General features: G+C 42.3%; 1 protein-coding gene across 6 annotated transcripts in view; it reads left to right on the forward strand.

The window, feature by feature from the left end:
• cib (thymosin beta cib) overlaps window positions 1-25,255 on the forward strand; it is a 247,792-nt gene that overhangs the window by 168,770 nt on the left and 53,767 nt on the right. Inside the window, exon 1 of one of the 6 annotated variants that reach the window (XM_071587322.1) lies at window positions 491-617. The exons of the other annotated variants lie outside the window; for them this stretch is intronic. The gene's annotated coding sequence lies outside the window, so the exon portion shown is untranslated. Of the gene's footprint in view, window positions 1-490; window positions 618-25,255 lie in introns of those variants that run through there. 6 annotated transcript variants of the gene reach the window in all.

Raw genomic sequence — 25,255 nt, forward strand, 5'->3', positions numbered from 1 at the left:
ATATCTGCGGAAAGTGTATTCCTGAGCAAAATCTCACCAAGAGCCTCCGAAATGCCCCTGGGACTCTTCGGTTACTTTAGATGTCCAGTCCCGATTTTATCAAGCTATGGAGGGACCCTTAAAGCTTTATGGTGCTGGTGAGTATTCCGGCAGCGATCGGGTGACCCCAGGTGAGGTGAGGATGGGGGCGTCGGCGACAAGAGAGGACAGGTGTTAGGAGCAGGTGGTGTCCGTGCTACGTCTTGCACCCTCCACCAATCCCCGTCCCCCTCTCTCCCTCCATTAGGCTCCCTCATGAAGACACTTACTCTGGAGGCAGTGGGACGAAGGAAGGAAGTGGTGCCGGAGGTTCCGTGGCCGAAGTGAAGAGGGGTGAGAGATAGGGAGGGTCGACCGGAAGGCCAGAGTTGATAAAAGAGTTAGGGTCGTGGCCGGACGTCATGTGGGGAGATAGTTGCGAAGTTTCCTTCAGCTTGCGGCTCATTTTCAGTTAGTTGCACTTGGGGTAGAAGTGTTCAGGCCGACTGTGTCCTACGCTCATGTTGTTGCTGCTCCTCCATGGCGTGAAAAGGAGTCGCAAGATTGACTGTTCATCTCTTTATTTGGATTCTGAACTGGTGAGTTACATAGTTTGCGAAATCCGTTATATTCTTCGCAAATCTAAATTTCGATTTCTAAATTCGCAATATTTTTTTTGCTTAGTGGTAGGTAAATAATAGTACGCCTAAAAATAGTATGCCCGATTCCTTTGCGTTGATGATTTGTCTCGCTTGAATGCCAAACCTTTTTAGTCGCCGAGTAGGGAGGTAGATTATTCCCATGAAAATTAGGGAGAACCATTTCTCCTTGTTCAAGGTGTTTGGTAACCAGTCATTATGGAGAAATTATTGATTTATCTCTCGTAAATCATATTTCATATTACTGTGGTTTCGTATTGGGGGAGATAAAAAAAATGATTACTTGTAGAAATCTTTTCGGTGAGGGGATTCCAATGATGATTTTGGAACCGGTTATTGCCATGAGTAAATGCGTTTTACGCTGCTTAAAATATCATGTGTTTACGAAAAAGGAATTGAACTTGCGTGGGTTTTCACCGCAATAATCGAAGAATTAGATATTTAGACGGACTGGATTGTGGGAAAGATTCCCACCGTTTTATTATTAAGATGATATTTCTGTGTGAATATTCGCTGACGCATTTGATAGTTTGGAATGGACTTGCATTTTAATGGTATGAATACAAAAAAAAACTTTCAAAGCTATTTTAATCATCTGGTTTAAAATTTTGCGGAGCAAAAGAAACCATGCGCCGCCTCAACTGTATGGATGAAAATGGGATTCCGGCCACAGCAAATAAGATGGAGTGTGACCAACAAATCAGACTCCTGCACAAGCGTCTAAATAAGCGAAAGTTTCAGGCTGAGGGAAGTGAACGGCGTAGGTTTAACGTGTCTTTTGATGAACGCATAACTGTACTCGGAAGTATCCTCCTCTCAGCATTCAATTAGTCGCCGGAAAACCACTGAATAATCTGCCTTCTTCGTGAACCGAACCGTGACCCCGGGCGTGGGAAGTCAAATCATTAGAAGCCGAATTGATCCGATCTCCATGACGTGGTTTGAAATCAAGTTTTTTTCTTACCGTGTTCATATGCTGTTCGGTCATAAGTCGAGGGTCGTCTTAATTGTTTTAATTAGTTTCTAGAGCGTTAACTCACATGATAGTCTCGTGCTGGGCGTGGTCGACGCGAGTCGGCTGCCCGTGAAATAGCTGCCGTGTACTTGAGTGCGGCGCCAGTAAAACCACCCTCATCTTCCACACCCGGCGCTGGAAACACGCATTTTTTCCATTCCGCTTTCTCTCTCCTTTCTCTCTCTCTCTACGCATCTCTTGCTCTTTTTCCTCTTGCCTTGCCTGCCTTCCCCCTCTCCTCTGCTTTCTCCCTCTCCCTTGCCTCACACAACTAACGGAATATTTCCGAGGGGCTCCTCGGCGTGCAGATTGTCGAGGCTCCGCTTGCGGTGATATGGACGACGGCATCCCCTTTGTGATTGCAGCTGTGTCAGTTTTTCCGATTGTTTCGTGTTTGGGATGTCGGAAATTTCGTCGGAATGAAGAATTAGTGAGCCGGTCGCCGTAAATTTTCTGGTGATGGAGCACAAATTTAATTTCCTTCGATCTACTCACGTAAATATTTGCCTAAGATGTGAAGCGCCCGCAATCCGATTCATGATAGTGAGCGGATACATGCTATTTAGGTACATGCTATTCGAAGGTACCTGCCCGCTGCTATCTGGCGATAATGCATGGGTTGTGTGGTTCATGGTTTATGACGCTAGAAATCTGGGGGCGTTGAATTGTTGTTACCTTAACTTAACGACCGCTCGAATTGTTTTTTCGGAAGTTAGATTCATTAATTAAGCACCTTAGAGTGGCATTGGCATAAATTATCTATTACTGCTGATTTTTTTCCTTGCGCATGACTCTCTATGAGAAACTGAAGTTTTCATAGAAAAGAGGCACAAGGCTACTTGAGAATGTTCGCGATAGGGAGTGACAACTTTCTCGCTGAGGTATAATAAGCATATTCATTCCATATATTTAATCTCTCCTGTCCCGTATTCTATTAAGATATTGGCGAAGAGAACTTGCAAGGCGAAGAAAACCATGCAGTGCTTCTAGTTGCACTTAGAATGCATTAGTTGAAGAAGAAAAATACTGACAAAAGAGAGAACTAGTAACTTTTTGTAAGAACTCATGCATTCCCTGGGAATGGGAGAGTAATTGGACGAAGTCGAAATCTGAGAAAAATATAAGTAACTTTATTTTCGAAAGAGTATACTTTTGCTCGACAAAATCTGGTAACATAATATTAATAACATTGTATTACGAATCTCATGTAATGAACTACTTTTCTTTGGAGTACGAAGCGCGTTAAAAATTGCTGCTATGTACCCTTAGAATAATTAGGCTGCAAGCGGGTCGAGAACAATGTATTTCTTGCCCAAGCCCTATCTTGTTTAAGGATCAGCCTTTCTCTCCAGGGAGAGAGGGAGGCTGTCTGCTCATTTCCGATTGACTGCAGTGTGATCCCAAATATGGTATTCAATGGGCTACCAATTAAAAATAAATCTGATATATCATTTTAAAAGTATTGCGTGAAAACAATTATTATTTTCCATGTAAGACCCATGTGAGGACTGGATAATACTTCAAGTGGCATTATGCGCATTACAATTGATTCGTTTAGCATTAGGAGTAGTAGTAGTAAAACCTTTTGGGTGATTAAACATCATTGACGTTCCTTAACCATTTGTTTTGCTTTCAATGTATGTTCTCATTTGAATGTATCACCTACACCTTTCACGTCTTCGACATAACCCCTTGGTCTACTTTAAAGTTTTCTTCGATTTATCGCTTCTCCTGGTGTTTCAGTCACACCCAGCCTTAGGGGGTCCCTAGAAGGGTTAATAGGTGTGCATCGGTTAGAGATGGTCGGGATTGGTAATCCCCGCGGGGCACTTCAGCACAACCCGCGAGGCGCCGGCCCAACGGGGCCACACACAAAACCTAAAGGCGTTGCCCTCCTTAATCCCCCAATCTCCGTGCGCCGTCGTCGTCCCCCTTCCGACCGACCGAATGGGAGTGCTCGCCGGCCCAAGCATGGGCTTGTAGTGGGCGGTGACTCATTTCGGTCGGCTCCGTGATTGAAAGGTTCTTTTTATTTTTAATAACTGGATGGGGAGACCCAGGTCTCGCGTCGGTGCCACCACCACTTCTATGGACATGTTCAGCAGACAGGCGCGTCGGGGCGAAGTCATTGATTTCTTCCGTCACGTCACAACGGCTCCTAGATTTTCCCATTTTATTGATTGATCATGATACGCCTTCAAAATAGTGAATTCACAGTTAATTATGTCAATCCAGCAAGCTTATATATATTTTTTTCATTACTTGGCGCCACTTTTAAGTGATTTGTTTCCCCTCTACATGGGCATACGAGTACTTGACGTTCTTTCAAAACTGAGAATTTGAAGGAGGATCTTTCATCATTTTTGTCGATATTTTTCGTGTGATTGATTTTTTTGTTTGTGTGGTTGAGGCTTTAGACATGGGTGTTGACCTAACTCCGCCATATTTTCTGTTTACATCTCAACGGAAAACTTCTTATTTGTCGGATCTAGGGCCTCAAAAGAAAAAAAAGTAAAAAAAATACCTGCAACTTTTAGTGGCGTTAAGTATTTTATTTCCTAAGGTTCATTTCTTCCTTCCGTTTTAGATTGGTAGTTATTTGAAGAAATGATGCCTGCATATTCTAATCTTCCCCCCTCCCCCCCCCCTCCTCAATGGTTCAGTTTCTAGGCTGCAGCAAAGTGCGCAATTCCAAAGAGACTAGCGTTTTTAAATAGATTGCTGGAAGACTTTCTTTCTTTCTTAAATCGCGAATGATGAACTTTCCCTCTAAATTTTGCTTCTCCTTATCACGTGGCGATTTACTTCTCTCCTGCGGTACGCGGTTGTTTCCTCTTTCGTAATTTTCAGCACGTACTTAAGTTCGCCCTGGGCAGGAAGCGTCAGTACAATTATTTTGTCTCATTCCGTGGATTTTTTTTCTTTTTCTGCCAATAAAGAACGCGGACGAATAATACCGTGCTACGTATTTTTACGGCGGGAGGAGGTTTGGAGCAAACTAGAGCTTTCAAGTGGGTGGTCATTTACACTCGAGGAACTTCAGCCGGCCCTGGACATTCCCGATTTCATCCTGCCAACCATGCACGTTGTATTGTCCCGCAGTGATTCGTTTTGTTTTATTGATCGACCGTTACAGTGGAAACGTTAGAAATTAAATTTTTTTCCAAATTTCGGATACCGATTGGCATTACGTCTTCGGACGAAAACGATATTTGGCGCATGTTGATGAACGACCCCGGGACGCAAAACGATTCGGGCGAGTTGGCACGATGTGCATTCGCAAGCGACCGTACCGCAATTAGCGTGTTATGTGACGCGTCACCTTCCATGTTTCCTCGAGCGTATGTCAGCGAGGGTGGGGGTAGCATTGAAGCGGACGTAGGCGCTGGTACGCGTGCGCGAGCTTTCTCAAATGAACACCTAAATTTCTTGTCTACCTCTCGGAATACCGCTTGAAGAAAAACATATGGCGTGTCGGTACGAGCGGAGGAGCACGATGCGGTCTCAGACTTTTCGCGATTCCCGTGGAAAAGCCTATTAGGCGCTGGAGGTCAATCGTCTGCCCCAGTCACGCGAAATGTTCGTTTTTTTAGTCACCCTTGGTTCCCCCTTCGTCTGAGAGTGAACTGCGTGCGGCGTCTGCGCCGGTTGGTGCAATTCTCGTGCGCGGAAGTAACTGGCACGCAGCGAGTTCCACTCGGTTTTTGGCGCCAATGTTCATTGATTTCTCCGAAAACGGAAAGTGGAAGTAGTACCGAAATCATAATTACAGACGTAACCGGAGAAAATAAGAGAGGGACTCCCTGAGAAATGTCTAACCTTGGATTGAACGCATCATTGTTTTCCACAAATGACGTCATTCCGTCTATTTGTCGCCTTTCCGTAGCAGATGTTAAAAAACGTACTGAGAAAAGAATTGAAATAGTAATTTTAAAATTTATGATGGCATAGAGAACAATAGAGGGTTGCATTACCAAGCCTTTGGGTTGAAAATTTGACTTTTTATTTTATTTTTAATTGACACGATGGCGAATGATTGAAGGCATGAGGGTAGCAATTTACGGGTAATAATTTATAGTTAACCTGATTAATCCCAGGGTTAGAAAATGCCATGATGGTTTGGAGTATTATTTATAGAAATATTCCCCGTAGTGGCGGAAATTATGTCACATAGCATTTCAGGGAGATGAATGGTATCCAAAGTTACTTCTCACGACTATAGTACGGCTTAAATTTTAATAGATATATTAATAGATATATTAATTTTAATAGATATATTAATAATAAAACTCTCTGATGTTGTAGTCGGTCCGATGCCTCCCGTGTCCACTCGTGTATGCAAACCCCCAGAGGAATATTTAACCGCCCGAACTGACGTCTCTTTGTGCGAGCGAAGGGCCATGTTTGTGTGGAGGTGACTTTGACCGGCTCTTTGCTATACGTTCCTTTCTTGTCCTTATACTCTATGACCTAGATATATACTCCATTAAATGCATAATTATTTTTTTTAGAGAATACTCATTAAAATTTACTTTCATATAAAATACCATTTATCAGTAGGATGAATAATTTTGTAAAACTGTCCACTTCTTTTGGCTTTCCACTAAATAACGCCTGGGAAAGTTGTGTATCACTTCCCAGGTTATAAAAATTTAGATTCCGATTGAACTGCGCTTCTTTTGACTTTTGTCTGTTTTATTGAGCATCGTTTCTTCGGACATTGTGATCCACTTTGCTGAGCCATTGAGTAATGTAAGTGATCCTGCAGATCAGTATCCACAAAGAGCATCGAAAGTATTTACGAGTATTCCTGCTTAACAGATACTCTTCAGCCTTACCTTTTAACCCATACTCCATGGGTGTGTTGTCAGAAGGACATTTGTCTTTATATCACGTTAAGAGTGCGGTTGTTTTAGTGAAGCGATAACTGTGTCCGCAGCCTTTCACTCATATCTGTTTTGGTAAAAGGTATCGTATCTGTTTAGATTCTAGAATGATACATATCTTATTCGAGCATTTGGTCATTGTCGCAATAATGCGATTTAAAGTGAGCATTTTATATTTCTCATCGCATGACAGTGAGATTGCAGTTTAATTCGCGGAATGTTCTGTTTCATTTGTGATGCGTTTTCGTGGCACGCTGTAGTCCTTGCATGATCGTGCGTTGTATGAGGCTCCGGCTAAATTGTCGTAAGACTTTAGTTGATTAAGTAACGATATGCCTTCTTACATGTTTACCTCCGATCCATTTGACGAGAATAATTTCACGCGTGCTTTCTTGACCATTAAGCCATTTATCATTTTCCAGTGCTTTTTGCCGTATCCTTGGATTCTTTTTAAGTCGTCTGAATTTCGTTTTAGAACATTTTCGGCTTTTGTTTTCAATGGTAACTAGCATTCAATATCCTCTTGCGGATGAGATCCCTCGGGATTCATTTAGTTCTCACAAACGAAACCTGCGGGTTGTGACAAATGCCCTTCTCCAATTTAAGCTTAACATCCTTTTGAGGTCTCTTCCCAAGATTTTTTTCCGCCGGGAGATACACCAGATAAGCTCAGGGCGTCGGAACGAAAGACAACGCTCATTATTTTCTTGCCTTTTAATCCCTTCCCCACGCTAGAAAGGACATTCTTCGTTGAGCCAAAGAGCGAGAGCAGGGATGGGCGTGAGAGTACTCACGCCTCACAAGTGCGCTCTCCGGGACAATTATGAGCGGATATGACAGTGCATTCATTCGTGACTCTCTCTATCCTCTTGGATGTGTCAGGGGCTCTCAAGTGTCAATGTCCATGCCACAGCACAGATATCTCCTCCAAGTTCCTCGAATTTCTCCAGTCCTCTGCATGCCGCAGGGCAAGTAAAGGGATAGACACGATGAAGAAATGGATGTTGCGAATGGATGCCCAATTCGTAAAAATTATTAATTTCGTAATAATTATATTAAGTATAATTAATATTCGTAATATTATTTGCGGGATATAATTTAGTGGTTTTGTTGGTGTAAAGAGTAAACTTTACTACCTTGGGCTTAAAGGCAAAAAATATATAATGGGTCGATATTATTAAGGAATGTTAAAAAACAACACTGCTATTCCGATATTGATGACGCACGACCATGGTTTTGCTGCCATGCAGCATCATCATTTACATCTACATGATACCCTACAATTCGCCGCAAGGGGGTGTTAGGTCACCAGCCACGCATGCACCATCACAATCACTGCACCTCTACGCAAACATCAGTTCGATCATGCACTTGAACAAAGTTAAGCTCGCGGAAGAAGGTTCTTACATTCAAGAATGTTCAATAACGGGATATATTCAAATCATGGGAGAGCAATGGGTCTGTTAATAATTCTTGCAGGATATCGACAAACTATAAATCATCAGGTCTTGCGGGCCACACAGCGCAATAAATGGTAAATTCTGGAATTTCAGTGTTTTTTTACTATTCCTACAGTATGGAGAAATACCACATAGTTAAGCCTGAGACAATTTCATACATAATGGTTCGAATTTAGCATGACATGTAGGAAAATGTCTATCACGGGAGCGTCTACCGTTAGATGATTTCAAATGTAAAATCTTTGAGCTCTGCGTAACGCCACGACCGGTGCGGATTTTCGTTCACCGTTATTTTATAGGGTTCCTGGAACAAATGTAAGGGGATTTTATTTTTTGTGCTCGCATTAGCATCTTCAAGTATCAAGAGTATTTCATTAATTCGTGGCTTTAAATCCATTACCTTACTCGCACCAACTGACTCCAGTTTAAAAAATGGGTCAATGATTAAAAACCCACTCCTCCCATTCGTAGATACGGCAGGATTTCGGCGGGCCTGAATTTCTCGCCACTGTCCTTCTCTTCCATATCCTTTCAAATAAACGTTTCTAGGATGAGATAAAGTACCTTTGGAATCACAATATATGCTTATGCAGCAATTTTTTTTATAAAGCTATCTATTGTAGATGGTTGATAGATCAATTTTGTCAGTACTTACATCCATATTTTCTGTTCCCGCCAGTAAATGTGCTCTTTTGAGTTCTAATCAATCCTATTTTTGTCAAATCTGACGATCGGACAAAAACTAATCCGTTCTTCTGTTCTTACTGTAAAGGGTATTCGTTTCCTGATAATAGTTTCTCTTGTTTGTTAGTTAACTTGTCACAACATTGACCCATGCCATTAAGGTCACATTCAATGAATACCGTCCAAAATATCTTATTTATAGTTGCGTATTTAACATAATTATGATTTCTATGGAACGAATAAATATGCTGAAAAGTTGATGGAGAAAACAGGGTTAATTTTTTATTATTATTAGGTAATCTACCGGTTAAGGTAGGTTTTTGGATGGACAAAATTACTAATTCAACAATTTGTGACCACCAGCAAAACACAACATCCCACTCTGCATCAGGTCCCTCTTCATCTCTGAGTACTTTCTTCCTCCCTTCATCCCGTCCAACATCCCTATCCTTTTCCTTCCCTTTCCTCGTTTGCCTAACATTCTCCCCTCAATAAGTTAATTTATTGTAAGTATTATTTACCTTTATGGTTATTTTTTGAAAAGAGTATCGTTTTCAGGGAAGATAAACTCTTCCCTGAAAAATCGAAAAAATGTTCCCGTTTTAGCCGTTCTAACCTCGCTATGTCCCGGTTGTCATCAAAGTCATTTGGTCACCCAATGTAAAACTGTGAGCAGCGTCAGGGTCGACGAGAGGAGTCGTCGCCCTTCGCGTATAAATCAACCTTGTCGTGGCTCTGCTCTTCCCCGCAACGTCTCCTGCATACTCCCGGGTCCCGCCGAAATTGGTTGCGCCGTCACTTCGAACCTCCTCTCGCCCCCCCCCCCCCACAAGGTCAACGACCTCTTCTTTAAAGGCTTTAGGTCCCTCCCACGCCATGCCTCCAGCCATCCCTCTCTGTCCCCATCCCTCGCCCTCACGCATATGTGTGTACGTACCAATTACTCTTTTAGGGAGCGTAGTAGCCACTCGTCAAACCGACCCGTTCCCCCTCCAGCGTTTACTCGATCTTCTCTTTTCAAAATCTTTTTTTCTCTTAGGTCTTCAATTTATACTTTATGACGTTGTTTTTTTCGCGTTTCGCCAACTGTTATAAAAAAATTTTTTCGTCGGGTCGTTACGTGGCTGAAGGCTTGTGGATCGAATTCGTCTTTGTATTTTTCTACGGGAGAAATCTACTGCAGGGTTGTTGAAATTAAATGGAATAACATATTTGACATAGTCCAAATGAATTACCAACACTTGGTCGTTCCAGACCGCCTTCGTGTATTTGTTTGATCGCGTTCAAAGGTCGAGTGATGGCCGTTTGGTATGGTCCTAAGTCGTCGGCTGCTGTTTCCTAGATGGACAATTTATTCTTACATTAAGGCTAAATTCGTTTTTATTTCTCTGACAAAGTAGTTTTTATTCCTGTTTATGCTCATGTCTCATAGGCTATTTATTTTTGTGTATCCTGTATTTTTAGAGTTAAATAAGCTTAAAGAATTTATGATGCGTTTCATTTCAGTTGTTTGTAATCTTAAATGAATTACTTTTCCACAAAATTTATTCCGAGATTATTCGGTAGTGTTTTTGTTACCTCTCTTAGTTCCGAACATTTCTTTTTCCATGAAAATTTATAAGCTGATGAGTTGGCCATTCATTTGATGGGATATTCATTATCCCTATTTTTTTTAAAAGAGAAATTAGTTCTGTTGAAGTCCAACCTGAAAGTTAATCCTCCGTTGTCTATTAAATTCAATCCTTTCCCTTAAAAAAGATTAGCTTCCAATCTCTTGTCTACATTTCAATGCTTATTATTCCATTTTGTAGCATGGTAAAAAGGAAGCTTGGTCCCCGTTATTTTTGCTTCTTAATACAATGCTTTTAAATTTAATCATATTATTTATATGTAGATTATTCACTTTGTAGTATGGAAAGTGAGACTTCGTCGCACGAGAGAAATTATACTCATAATTTTCTCTGCGTGATATATTACACTTAAATGTGATCGTATCCTCTATGTATCATATGAATTTTCAAGAGGATATATGTCAGAGCTCGTAACAGACAATAGCCGAGGCAGAGTGGTTTTAGCTCTCTTATCCTTAATGCCATTAAGATGGGTTTAATTTTAGTCCGAAACTAAGTTAATCTTAAATTCCATTTGCCCATTATATCCTCAGAATCCAGAAACCCGGAAAATTCACGTTTCATCTGTGTCAAAATCGGGTCACATTTTATTTCCATTCGGAAGCAGTCGAACATTTCGATGTAAAATCCCATGTATCAAGTTTTAATTGCATTCCAGGTCCGGTGTCACTATCAAATATCCGCTTCGACTTCAAAATGAACATTTTTGAAAGTTTTTATTTTCGATTGCCTCCGTCGATCCCTGGTCGCTATTATCATGTTATTTGGATTTCGAAGGGATGTGAAACATTTCCTGTGACTTGTAGAATGTTTTCGGATGCTCATAACTTTTTCAATCATGGAATTTCCTCTGTTCGATTAAATTTACGATTTTAGGGAATCTATTCACCGAATCCTTTACATGGTTGGATGAGTCGTGGCACCCTGCCACTCCCCATTCCCTGCATTCCATTCAGTCCTCGGTTTTGCAAGCCGCGTCTCAATTGCACGCTCATTCCAATCATTTCCTCGCTTTTTTCTCGTGACAATGATTTACCAGAATGACGTCGAGAAGCAGATTAAGTAGACATGATCAGGCACGTCATCTTAATGCTCCTTAGGACTTAAAAGCAATCCTGTCGGTATAGCTGTAGAGCCCGTCATATAAATCGAAATATGTGGGAAAAGTCTAGTTGGAAAATGCCACCGATGGTCATTTACGAGTACTAGTAAAGTTCGTACCGAAAGCGACGTGCATCAATTCCCTTGTGGGTTCGTTCGGAACTAGTTTACCGCTCCCAAATGTTTAAGAGTGCGTAAAGAGGTGAGGTACGTTGTCCGTAGCATTGAGAACTTATTTTTTTGTTCTCTCTCGCGATGGCCTCCCTTTCCTCACCAGTCCCCCTTGGGAGTTCAACGTTGAGTGGAACCCCTTGTCAGCAGTTGCGTCTCGCCCTGCTTTGACCGCCTTTGGGAGTGGACGAGGAGTTGGGAAGGTTTTTAAAAGAAGACGTGCTGGGGGATGAGTTAGAAGTTGCTGTATCGTCTTCGTCGCGGGCGTTTTGTTTTATTTTTTCCCTTCCCGAGTTTTTGCTCGCGTCATATTCGACATGTATGAGTGTGTGGTTTGCGTTCATGAAGTCTCTGTGGTCTGTGAAGGGACGCACTGTCGTGGGATTTCCATCGTCAAAGTACATGCACTTGAATCCACTTCGTTGTTTTCGGAGACCCTCGTGAGTCCTGACCCTATCGTCGCATCAACCTTGGATGCCACTTCATACGTCTCTCCTTCATTGTTTCATCGCCGAACAACAAAAGACCTCTCTTCTGCAGGCTCTCTTTGCTTGCCTCACCGCTTGACATCGCGGGCATTACGTCTCCTTCAAACAAATTTTACCCAGAAAAATATCTCAATTTTTTTCTCGTCAGAACTCGCTCTTACGATGTAAACTGGCTCCCTCTTCTATTTATCGTTAAACACTAACTTTTTAATGAGCATTCATCAGTTCGATGAAGCTGTTGCTCCACCTCAAAGGAGTTCATGAATTTTTTTGTCAAAGGAAAAACTAGATGCAATGTGCTCGTTCCTTTTATAAAAAAGAAGTATTTACGATGGTTCCATGCAGTCATTTTTTCTTAAACCATTCACTGATTTAAAATCCCGTGAATCTGGTTTAAGTATGAAATATACATTATAAATGAAAATTCAGGTTATTAAATTTAAAGTAGAAAAGTATTGTTTGCTTTTCTTGTCTTTTTTGTATGAATTTTCATGTTATTAAGTTAATCCCTATAAAATCCATTTCCTAAAATCGTCAGGTTACAGTGGATTATGGATTCTGAATATATGAAACCGTTGGCTGACACAGGCGTATCGCACACGAGTCAACAGAAAATCATAGAACACACAAAAATAAGAGAGGAACTCGTACGAGAATTTAATTTTCAGTTCTCGGTGACCGAATAACCTTTTGTGGAAGAAAAGGCGTCCAATGGCAATTAAAATGCAATTGCATTTCACTGAACCTTTCCACGAGAATTTGTATGGATGCTTAACGCTCGGCGATCGTTCAAACGCCATAGAAGTCACGAATTTTTCCTGGCCATGTTCTACGATGCTTGAAGGAGTTGAAAGAGGGAAAAGAAGCAACACGCAAATGAACGTAAGTTCACATTCAGAGCTTTCGAAGGTTTTTCTCTTTCCCTCGCTGTGTGTGACACCTGCTGCATTTCCGCCACCTGTTCGGGCGTGTCCTCTCTCTCCACTTCTCTCCCTCTCACGAGAGCACACACTAATACACACATAACACGCAAAATATATGACATCCTTTGTCTTGTCCGTATGAGATGCATTTCACAGCTCTCATCGGTAGTTCGTTTGGGGATCGCATCATATCTATTCGCGGCACGCCTCGTCAGCTCTACCCCTCGCCCCACCACTCCCCCTCCCCACACCACTCCCCCTCCCCACACGATCACCCCACGACCCCCTCTCTTCCTGCAAAAAGTCTCTGGCAAAAACCTTCCACATTCACATCTGGACTAGAGAGCATTTTCTCCCGTAGTACTCTTTTCGGGTAGGTATACTAATTTTCGACCTAATATTGAAGTTGTGTTATGTTGATTTTTGCGAATGAAAGCGTTTCTGTCGGCGGTCAGCAGCCTTCTGTACACAGGACCAGTTGGAACACTTCGAGGATTTCAATTCGGCCCCCGAGTTTCGAACGATAGCTTCTTAAAGAGAGATGTGATCCATTAATAAACACCCAAGGGCTTGGCAGACTGGTAATAAACTTTAACCCTTGATTTACGTATGTATTTCGAAACTTAGCAGACGCACGTGACGCAAAATATTTTATTATTAGAACTTACGTGGGGCTCTTAGACGGTCGACCTAAGATTTTCTCTTTTCAATCGATCCCGATGACTGGACCTGGTTAGATTGGCGGACTTAAGTGTCTATTCTGGCATCACCTCTTACTCGTTCTTGTACTGGATTGCCGCCTTTTCGAGGGGGATTACTCTTGCTTAGGTTTGCTGTGCAATATGATTTCAATCAGCGGAAAACCTTATAAATGATAATTATTGTACATTACAGACTAGAAGTTTTATTTTCAGCCATTTCAATTAATCTTTCTCTTTGTAGTGTTAAAAATGTTATTTTGGTTTTGCTATTTCTTTATGTTTTGGTTTGGTTCTCCCGGAGTTATTTTCGTAAGTTTTCGATTTATATTTATTTTCGTTGGATTTTGTTGCCAGTCATAAAAGAGGAAGGTGGTATAAGCGAAAGGTTACCACGCCCTTTGTCATGTGCGATACGAGATTGTGCGTCCATATATTACATCAAACTAATAGGGAGGGAGACCTAATGTGACAAAGGGTGACGTGGGGTCGGGAGTGGTTGCAAGTTTACCCCCCGAAAGCACTAAAAATGTTTCACGACAAACAAGACAGAAGGGAGTGAAATAAATTACTTCCCATTGGAGGACGTGAAAGGATAGCAGTCAATTTCAGTTATTCATGAACAACAGGAATACGGCGAGTGGGACAATGGTTATGTTCATATATTTAGTAACGTAAAACCTTTAAACGGAAATCACATTAATATGAATAGATCCCTCTTAACGCCTAAGTTTCAACACAGTAATATATATAAATTGCGCATGTGATAATAACAATTCAGAGTTGAAACATTTTAGTAGGTGAAACGAGAGAGGTGTGGCATTTTATTTTAGGTGTGAGTGGAAAGCCTGCGACAGTATGGCATAATAGACGAAGGATAATTAAAGGAGAAATACCGTGATACTTAATTGATGTAGCGCCTTTAATTTGCAGTCAATGTGAGGTAGAACGTGGTCTCCACAAGGATTAAGTTATCCAGTCACCCTCGTTCACTCGCGAGGTGGCTCATTTAACCTTTCTGGCCTTTGACAATATATCTAGGACATTGGAGAATGGTACAAGCCAAAAAGAAATCTATTCAGGGCACATAATAAACCTTTGAGCTATGTAGCATCAACAGGACTTACTAATGAAGTCCGCGCTATTAGAATGCGGCACGTTAGCGGAGGTTGTTGAAAAGAGGTTAACGTAAGTGTAGTTTCTACGGTAGGAAAATGAAGTTCGAATCGACGAATGATGTAAATATCGATGTGCAGCGCAAAAGTTGGAGAAGTACGTGAATGGGAATATTGAATAACCATCATTGGACGCATTTTTTCGACACGATGGCTTCACGGAACAAAAGTTGTGGAAAGAAAAGTCTACTGAAGGGAAGACGAAGGAGGAATACTGTACGAAACAATTGACGGCAGACATTTAATGACAGAATGCCCAAACTGATACTTAATAGCAAGATGGAAGGCGTCAGAAGAAGAGGTAGACCAAGGAAGAGATGGCTACAGGATGTGGAGGATGATTTGAAGGCAATGGGAGTCACAAGATGGAAGGAAAAAGCAAGAACAAGAAGTAAATGGAGGCATATCATAGAGGAAGCCAAGGCCCACACCAGGCTGTAGAGCTGCAGATGATGATGATAAATTAACGGCAGAGGTGCAATCGAAGAAATATGAAGATGTGAAGGGGTTAGAGAGTGGGGAAGAATTGCGTCACATCAAGACTCGGATTGATCACCATTGATGTTGTCCCTACGAAGACGGTGGGTATTTCAAGAGGACATTAGACTAAATGCGAAAGGAAGTCTTCCTGCCCCAGGATAACCCCTCGCGTCTGTCTTAATAAGGAGAAAAGACCCCGATATGTGTGTGCGTATCTACGAGACGCGCTGGCACACTCACGCAGTCGCGCGCGAGCAAAATCGCGCAGATCCCTCTCTCCCCATACCTTCCTCCTGACGTGGGGCTCGCACCCCCCCACCCTTTGAATCTCCCCTTTCTTACTTCCTCCTCGCCCTCCTTGTCCGAAGTACGTCCGACCAAGGACGCCCGCGCACGAGGCGAGAGAGGTTCCCCTTGCGGCCGCCCGAGCGGGCCTCGGCGCCCCCGGCGAAGCAGCTCCCCCCCAACTATGGACAACTCGGGGAGGCTCGCGTGGCCATTTGCTCTCGCCCTGCTAGCCCGAGCGAAAGAAAGAGGGAGAGAGGGAGATCTCTTTCGAGGCTTACCATATAGCGTCAAGGAGGATGCAGAGGGGGAGGGAGAGACGTGAATGTGGCGAAAGGGTTTATACGAAAAGTGGAGGAGGAGGGAATGGGATTCACTCGCCCCCGACGCCTCTCCCTCCATGTCCCACCCCCCTCGCCACTCAATCCTCTTGCGCCCAGGATACGGAGCCATGCATCGCAGTTCGCAAGAATTCGGTGCGAAGGGTTCGGTGCCAGAGGTAGGTAGGTGCCCGTGGGTGACTTGCAAAATGAGCCGGTCCTTCTGCAGAGGTGAACGATTTTTAGCAATCAGGGAGACTTGAGAAGAGGGCGCATCCGAACCCCTGATATCGCAAGTTTTTGAGTCATTATCATCATCATCATCGTCCAAGCTGAGATTGATTTAATTCAACCTTCCAACCCATCATCCTAATGTAATGCCGTTGCGCTAACGCGAGGGACTCGCGCGAAAGCATGCGGGTGAAAAGTATTCGCCCTGAGCGCGGACGAGTGATTTGTTTTACAATGACTCTCTCGAATTTGTGCGCGCAGCATTTGAGAGCGCTGAAGCGACTGACGCGGCATTTCCATTAGCTTTCATGCTGCGTTGTAATCACCCCTACCATTGCTCTTCGTATTTATTTCGTTCCTGGGATTCCATCTCACGTGAAAATATCAGTTTTCTGATGACTATTGCCTTCAACATTTTCTTGTGTGTCGCAAAATGTGTCATTTGAATTTTCACGAACGAGGGAAAGTAGTTAATCATAATCAGTAGGGTAAAATCTCTCGATACATCACGAGAAAAAATTAAAGTAAACCATTATTGAAGTAGGACTAACTTTATTGGAGGAATTACACAAGTGGTGGTCGAGAAATATTAGCCACGTACTTTAAGGCTTTGAAAAATATGTAGCCGCAGATGAAAGAAAAATACGTGGCTGATCGCTTTGAAACCTCATTTAAAAGTTGCAATAATTGTGCATGCAAAGAGTAAAGCGAATTATAATAAAGGAATGACATAAACGTTCCTTGAAGAGCGGTTTATTTTTGAAACAAAAGAATGAGTAAAAATATCAAAAACTAGGTTCTTACAGCTCAATGTGGGATCATGGGAAGCTCAATGGGAAGTATTCGCTGATTCACGAGTGCGATTGATTAGCTCTGCAATCTCGTCGTTTGACCCCTTGCATTGCCATTGAGGGAGCGGGTGCAACCGGGGAGAAGAAGGGAAACTTCGTTCCGCTGGCTCGACCCTCTCGAGGAAAGGAAGGGCCTTTCACCCGCATTATGACAGAATTGTATTTATGGTGCTCATTTCATTCGAATTGGTATACGATGACGTATAGGACTGACGCTAAAAAATTGTTTTTATACTCGTGATGGACGAATACGGGCAGTGAGTGGCCGATTTTAAGGCGCTTTAGTACTTACGTTTGTTTGCCCTAAAAAAACCTCGTACCAAATGTTTGATTAAAACCGCTAATAGATTTCATTCTTCAAATAACTTTATCACTAAGAACTCGAATGGAATCATGTAATGAGAGCATGCATTTATTAGAATAGAAAGAATTTCACTCTCTTGATATTCGATCGTTCTTCAGTTATTTAGGCAAGTGGGCAAATCTTCGGACAGAATCAGAAGAAATGCGTTCGGATTTCGTCTCGGGCAAGAATCTTTATGATGCCATTTTAATGAGTCAAAATAATGAGTTGATTGGAAAAGCAAGGCTCTAGATGAATGGCATAGGAGTAGGGCTCTAGAGGTTTGACGAAACCAAGTTTATCATCCCGTATACTTTATGGCGAGCGTAAATAGTCTTATCTCAGCTCGGGGAGTCTCCTTCGGAAGTCAATACCAGTGTTATTTTTGCCATAGCAGCCTTCAAAGGGGCAAACCAGAGCTTGGATACGATTATTGTTACGGATCCTAATTTGGAGCGAAGGTAAGAAAAAAATGATTTATGGACCGCAGGTGAATGACATAATAAATGCCGATGATCTGTGAACTAGATTCCGCTTTTAAAGATGTTATAGTTCCCAGCGATGTTCGAAGTGGGGCGCATCGTTTCGTGACTTGGAGGCTTTCTCGCAAGAAGTCGTCCTCCAGTCACCATATACTATCAAAGGAATGCCACTTCAAAGCTCGATTTTGTGAGTCACTGACTTGAGTAATGAAACATTTTCTAGACGGATAAATTGTCGAAACTTCGGAAACCGAAAAGGCGAATGGGTAATGCCTCTTGTTTAATGATCTGCTTCACTGTCAGGTCAGCTTGACTGAAAATATTGGGTCACCTCAAGGAATCGAAAAGTGAGGTGTATTTCAGTAGCCACTGCATCAATAAGATTATCATCAAGAAGATTAAGGGTTTCATAAATGTAACTACTATATTGCAGCAGAATTTTTCTCTGCTAAAAGTTCCTTTTAGTAGTATCGTGTGCATAGGCTGGCTCATTAAAGTTTTTGAGACAAAATAAGCTTTCTTGATTACTCAGGAAGGAATGACTGATTTGTGGTATGGTAGACGAGATATGTTATTGCGGTTATCCGTGGGCACATGTGTTCATAATGATTTTCTTTGTCAAAGGTAGCTTTCGCCATTTTCTCTGCAAGCAAGCGTGAAAGATCTTGCGTTGGATCCCCACTCAAGATGTTATGAGCGTTAAAAGAAAATAGGTGCTATATGCATTAAGATCGCTGGTCGGGACTGCCTTAAAATTATGAGCCCCGAGGTCTTAATTGTGCCGGTACCGAGTTTCTCTTCCGTCTCCTCCCTTAATCGCCCACATTTATTTTGACTTGATGCGTGATTCCCGCCCGGTCTAACGGGTTGGCGCTGTTCTATGCACTTCATGATGGCTATGCTTCCGATGTGCTACTCCAGAACTCGCGTTGAAACCTTGCAGGGTGCATGAACTCGCCGATGACTGAATTGGTGTGATAGCAAGTCAGCCCAGAGATGCGTCCTTGTGTGAAATGAGAAAGATTAGTGTGGCAGGTCCTTTTTGGTGGAGGATTGCAGTGTGAACAGTTGTGGAACCAGTCGTGGGAGAAATCGGAAAGGCGGGCGGGGTGGGAGAAGGGGGCTGCTGCTTGAAAGGTTAGAGAGCGCGGGGGGGGGGGGTTAGCTGCGGCCCAAATCGCCGACCAACTCCATAGGGCGAAGTTTCGCGTTCGCGCGCGAAATCGCCCTTCTATGAGTCGCCGTGGAGAATGTGCATTCTCACTGCGTGCGCATCTACCGGCGTTACCATTGGGGCTTCCTTGGCACCATATGCCTTTCTAGCTCTCACTTTCCAATTGCAATCATGGATTAGAGCGTTGTGCAATCTGGGGCGTGGTTTAAAGGATTTCTCTATTTTCTTTCACAAATATTATTCATATCGAAAGCACCAAATTTTTGCTAAACAGTGCAATTTAAAAATATCGAAATTCTATTTAAATGCAGTGCATTATATTCTACGAATTTATCAGCAATGGATTGAAGTGCTGAAAACGTGGATTATGCCCTGTAGTCACGATATTTCAAAAGGAAAAAATTTTTTCTGGAATTCGATTAGTGTCCTTCTGAGGGCCAAGTTTGACGTGGCCCTTCATGAGTATCTCCATTGTCATGAATCATCAATATCGTGGTCATCATTCCTCAGGATTTGCAGTTGCCCTCCTAGGTATCCTCTTGCCTGACTCGTCATTATCCTATTTTAAGAGGACCAAATTTTGGAACTTGGAATGTTTCAAAATCCATGGCCACATGGTGCAGTAGTAATGTTTTAAAATCTGTTCTTAAGGTGTACAACTCTTGAAATTGCTCGCCAAACCCATGCGATAGGTCAAAATGCATATACTGTAACATTCATGACAACATTTATATAAGTAAACCTTTTTTTCTCTGAAATTCTCAGCGTTTCGGAAATAGTACTAATAGGCTTATCTATGAGATAACAATTGTGTTTAAAGACACAATAGTATACTAATGTGGGCTGTAATTGGTGTGCTGTCTCGTGAAAATATCACTGGAAATGACGTTTTTAAAATTTGTGATAGTAAATTCAAACATTGCGGCGGAAAGAAGGACGTAGTCCATCTAGTATAGAGGCAAAAACATATTTTTTCACGAAAGCAATTGTTAATGCTGCCAGCGTGAAATCCATTTTGTTCTATCCTGCCGGTGTTCTGCATTTTTTGGTTGTAAGTTTTCACTGTCGGAAAATAGTGTGCCGGCTGAGGCAATTGAGGCCAGTCGTTGAAAATGCTGTGGGGCTGGTGAAAAATGAGGAACATTCATTGAAGCCCTTTTGGAGTTTTATGGCCTCGACTTCCTGCCATAATATGTGTCGCTGGAATTCGATGCATTTAGGATTCCCATATTAAATAACTTATTCCGACATTAAGTCAAGAATACCAATTCATTATCAGATTGTCTGACTTAACTTGTTGACATTGTACATTAAATTAAATGAAAAACTGTGTATTTCACAGATTTTATTTCAAAAATTTCGAATGACTGGTTTCATCGAACAGCCAGCATAAACCTGATAGTGTCCAATGTTCGATGAAACCGGTCATTTTCAGTTTTAAATAAAAATCTTTGAAATGTGTGCATGTTTTATTTCATTCTCCATTTCATTGTCCTAGACTTTGGGAATAGCACTTTTATCATTTCTGCGAGGCCTGTTTTTGCGCGTGGAATCGTGATTAATTTGTCAGCATCTCTCGTTACAGGTGTGTTCTCTTAAACTGCAGGAAAACCTTTTCGATGCCTTTATTCGCCGCAACCTAGAACATATCTGACTCTGATCGCCCGTTTCTTCCCTTTCTCACCATTACTTTAATTCTCACATTTATCCGATGATTCATCGCTGCGCTCTGCGCGTTATCGTGCAAGACGTAAAGGCGTCAAGCGTACGTGTCAAGGTCTCACTTTCGAAAACCCGTGATCACGGGCTTGGGGTATTTTTTCCCTTTCGCCTGTATCATTAGCCCGGATAAAAAGTTCAAATCCTCATGCGTCTTCCTCATTATTAGGTCGTCGGCTTCTGTACTCTGTCCGAGTCTGTGTTAAGTTTCCGTTGCATTATTTATATCCGGCGCCTCGGGCCGACATGCTAATCCGGTGAAAGGCGAACGAGTCCGCAGCGTGAACACCTCAATAGTTGGATTGCTCGAGTTGAATTTAATTTATTCGACAAAAGCGATCTTTGCAATCCCCCCCTTGGGAAACATAACTGTCATCCATAGGAGAAGGTGTGCTCTCAATGCATAGTATTAGCTCTCGTATACATTTCTGTAAAAGGTTGCTGCTGATAGGAATATCTGAAATTTAAAACATCCCAGAACTCTATTAAAGGTCCCAATGTCTTCTTCGGTTTATGTTTAGTGCCTTTTCCTTAAGCATATATGGTAGTGGAGGGAGTAGCGGCATATTGTCTCCAAAGGAGTCGGCCATAATTACGTTTCAATCATAAAGGGAATGAGAGTTATTCGTGTCTTAATAATTAGATTCACGAGAGGGAGGGGTGGGGGAGACATTCAATGATCAAAAGACCGTGTGACGTAGCACCACCGAGCATTGAAATCTCCAGAGAGACGAGACCCGGCCATAAGTGAATTACAGAGGTCGATGGCGATAACTTTTGACTGTCAGTGTGGTTTACTGTAAAATATGAAAGCTGTGATTATTATGTTAATATAATAATATATTTGCACTTGTAAAAGATCAACATTTCTCAGCAGGTTTGGTCTTGAATTGGAGTAATGATCGCATAACTAATAAATCCGTTTTCAAAACTGTAAAACAAGGGATTTCTTCAAGTAATCACGAGTTCGGGTCTCAGCTGATGTTCTCCTCGTTATATTGGTAAGCGAATTCTGAAGGTATCTTATAGGTGATGCTATATCTGTACTAAAGCATGTGATTGAAATTTCTAGATACCCAAATGACAGTGGTCAAATTGTGCGCTGCAGGAGATCTCTTGCAGAGATTGTTTCGATATAAGAAGTCGGTCTCATGAGGAATTTGGAGTCCCAAACTGCAGTTTAGAGAGATTAATATCAGCGTTAATAAAATTAGAGAGGTCAATGTCACCTGCCCATACAGGTCGGCACGCACGGAAGATAAATTTTAAGTTGGTTCAACACGACAGCGTACTTATTTTCGTGTGGTTGATAGAGTTTTAACATGCTCTGTACTGTCATATTTCGAGTGTTTTAATTTGTTTGAAGCTCTCGTCATTAAACCCCATCCTACGGGTTTTCTTCCGTTGGGTCATTATTTTCTAGTCCTCGTGCAAAGACGTCAGCATTCACTCTCAGGACAATCACGACTACGTATGTGTACGTTTGATTTGGTGATCAATAGATTGGCCCCCTTCACCTCCTCTACCTCCTCAATACCCACTTCTCTCTCCCGTCACCCCGTGGTCCTTTTTATTTACCTTCTCCTCCCACATGGCACCGATGTGTGTGTGTGTGTTCGAGAGGAGGGAATTGGAGGATGTCGAGGCTCCCTGATCATTGAGGTCAGGAAAATTGAAACGAATAGATTCAAACAGTTGGAAGCTCGGAGGAGCGTTGTTTGTCGACCCCTTTCCGTACATGGAAATTCCTTAAGCGTGTTGTTAATCACCCGCGGGGGTACCCGTGTGATGTATTGGCCCGCGTTACCTGACGGCGCGAGATTGGAAATCGGGGTCAGAAGGCGGAAAGCTTTTTCTGAGGTGTTCACACCGAGAGCATGTACCGAGCGGAGAAATTGCAATTAGGTGAAGTACATTCGAGATTGTTTCTTTCGTCGGTTAAGCTATTCTTTATACCATTAATTGCCTTAATGTAAGCACCTGCTATTTTGAAGCTAGTTTACCAGTGAATAGTTCTAGCGTGCATCAGACTCTTTTATCAGCCGCTAGTATATGAGTCAATTACGGTGGGGGTTTTTCTGATTCCATAGTTGGGTTATTTCCTGTCCATTATACGGCTCTCTCTATTAGTAAACGCTTTATTTCGGAGGGAAATGAAAGTTCCAGTAAGAAACCGACAATCAACGATTTAATGATATGCCGTTTCAAAAATATGATTTTTCATTTTGACTTTTGAGTTTAACTCTTACAAAATGTTGACAGTTATCATTGGATTTCCTCTGAAGCCTAGTAAAAGTTAATTTTGGTACTTTCTTAGTTTGGCATTGATTACATTGTAATCTGTATTTCATTGCCAGGGACCTGGTAGTGATTTTTCTTAAAAAGCGAAGGGAAATACTTTAATTTATCTGGGCAATTGCTTGGAATCAGTAGCATTCCAATAAAGGACGGAACTGCTGTAATTGAAGCAATTAACTACTTATTAAAGAAAGCTTTTACAAAAATTGCATCTCTTGGTATTTATTTCCTCTATACTCTTGAGTTTATGCTGAGTGATAAATTTTATAGTCTTAATTTCGCCATCGTAAAAGGAATAACTAAAATATCATTAAACTTTGGTTTATTATTTCTTATTCATTCACCAATCGACATTTTGCGTGCCTCAATTCGTGTCCTTTAGAAGAGTATCAGAAAATTACTCTTTATATATGCAGATTGCGAATATGCCATCCAGTCTTGAATTATTGCACTTCTCAAAAAGATTGTTCTAATTTGAATGCTTGAAAGAATATCCTCCTATATTTCTGTGTGCAGCAATCTTAGATGTGTCTTCCCGGTTAGTCTTTCCTTGGGCCCCTCCTTTATTTTCGCGTCAGTTTTCCCAATTTCCTCCCCGGGATGTGGTGTCCGCGGTTCAGCCCCGCAAAAGATAAGCAGCATCCTGTCGCTTGAACATGCGAGGCGTTTTCACAGGTTGCATTTCAGGCGAGGAAGGCACGCCTCTCCTCCCTCTTTCCATTCACACCTTCAAAACTTCGCGCGATGAATAGAAATGCTGCCAGCCGCTGCGCGTGTTCTTGCCGGGAGGACCCCACTCTGGCAATACGTTAAATTTGTTGGAAACCTCAGTATGGAAAGTATTATCACTTACGCCATAAGTATTTGTGATTACAGATCAACAAGTCGCGATTCTTTCCTTTCTCGTACACTTTAAGTAAACACTGCTGATTGAAAATGTTCTCCGCTCCCTTCATTTGTAGCTTAGTTCTCAAATTCAACGGTGTTCATATGACTTACGGATGTAATTTTGTAAATATTGCACTCGGATTCGAGTTTATCAGAAATTTGACGGATCAGATAGTGTCATTTGACGTGCGCCCAAGACAGTCGATATCTCTAATGCGGGATCGTCTCTCTCCGGGCCCTGAGACGCTCCCGACTGGTGAGGAAGTTTAACAAATAACCCTCAAAGCCACAAGTTGGAATCTTCCATCCATTTAACACTGGTCAGCAGTAAGTAGGATTGTAGTTGAAACTTTTACGAGCCTAATGGGTTGACGCTGTGAAAAGTCTGTGATGCAGGTAAGACGTCTCTCTCCATCTCTCTAACCGAAGCATTGAGCCCGCTAGCAAATTTCGCAAGAGGTTCAAGTCGGGGAGAGGGGAAGTGTTGAGGCAGGAATGTCCCTTTGACCCCCTCTCCTCTTCTCACCCCCACCCCACTACACCGGGCTCTCTCGACTTCGTGGTGGCTATGACTAATCGCCTTCTCTCGTCCAAACGGCGTTCTCCTCAATATGTAAGCGAAGGAACTTCTCCCTTCTTCCATCTCCCTTTCCACCCTTTCCCCACTCGTTTTTAACCCTCTCTCTCGCTTTTTGCCTCCCCTTCTTTCTTTCAGCTCTTTCTCACTCCTGCCCCACCTCTTCGAGAAACCAGAAATGCCCCCGAAGATTCGAGATGTGGCAACGTCTTATTCCTCCCTCTCTCTCATGCGGAGAAAGACGCCGATTTGAATCATCCTCCCTCCCCCAAAAAACCTTCATTCTTCTCATGCTTCTGTCATTTCGACTTTGCTGCCTAGCGTTACATGGTGGTCTTACAGCACCACGTCGCCGGTGGGGCGTTTCAATTCTCACATACGTATTCTGTTTTTCAGAATGATTCTAAAATGTTAATCATCTCTCCTTCTCGGCTCAATGTATAGATCTTCCTTTATATCATTTACGCGTTTGCCGATAAAAAGCGTAGTTTTATCAAGAGATGACATGGAACACATGAAAAAAGTCATGGTGCCAGGTTGTTGGTGCATGCTAGTATTCTATCACCCTCTGCCTCACACCCATATGGTGGCTTGGTAGGGTACTTTTTAGATGGAAAATTGATGAGGAATGTTATATAAAACGACTAGCGTGAAATGAAAGTGCAATGGTGAGGCGGAAGGCAGTATCTCTTTTGCTG

This window comes from Hetaerina americana, unplaced genomic scaffold (genome assembly GCF_022747635.1).
Source record: "Hetaerina americana unplaced genomic scaffold, ioHetAmer1.1.p SCAF_3, whole genome shotgun sequence".
NCBI classification, from domain to species: domain Eukaryota; kingdom Metazoa; phylum Arthropoda; class Insecta; order Odonata; family Calopterygidae; genus Hetaerina; species Hetaerina americana.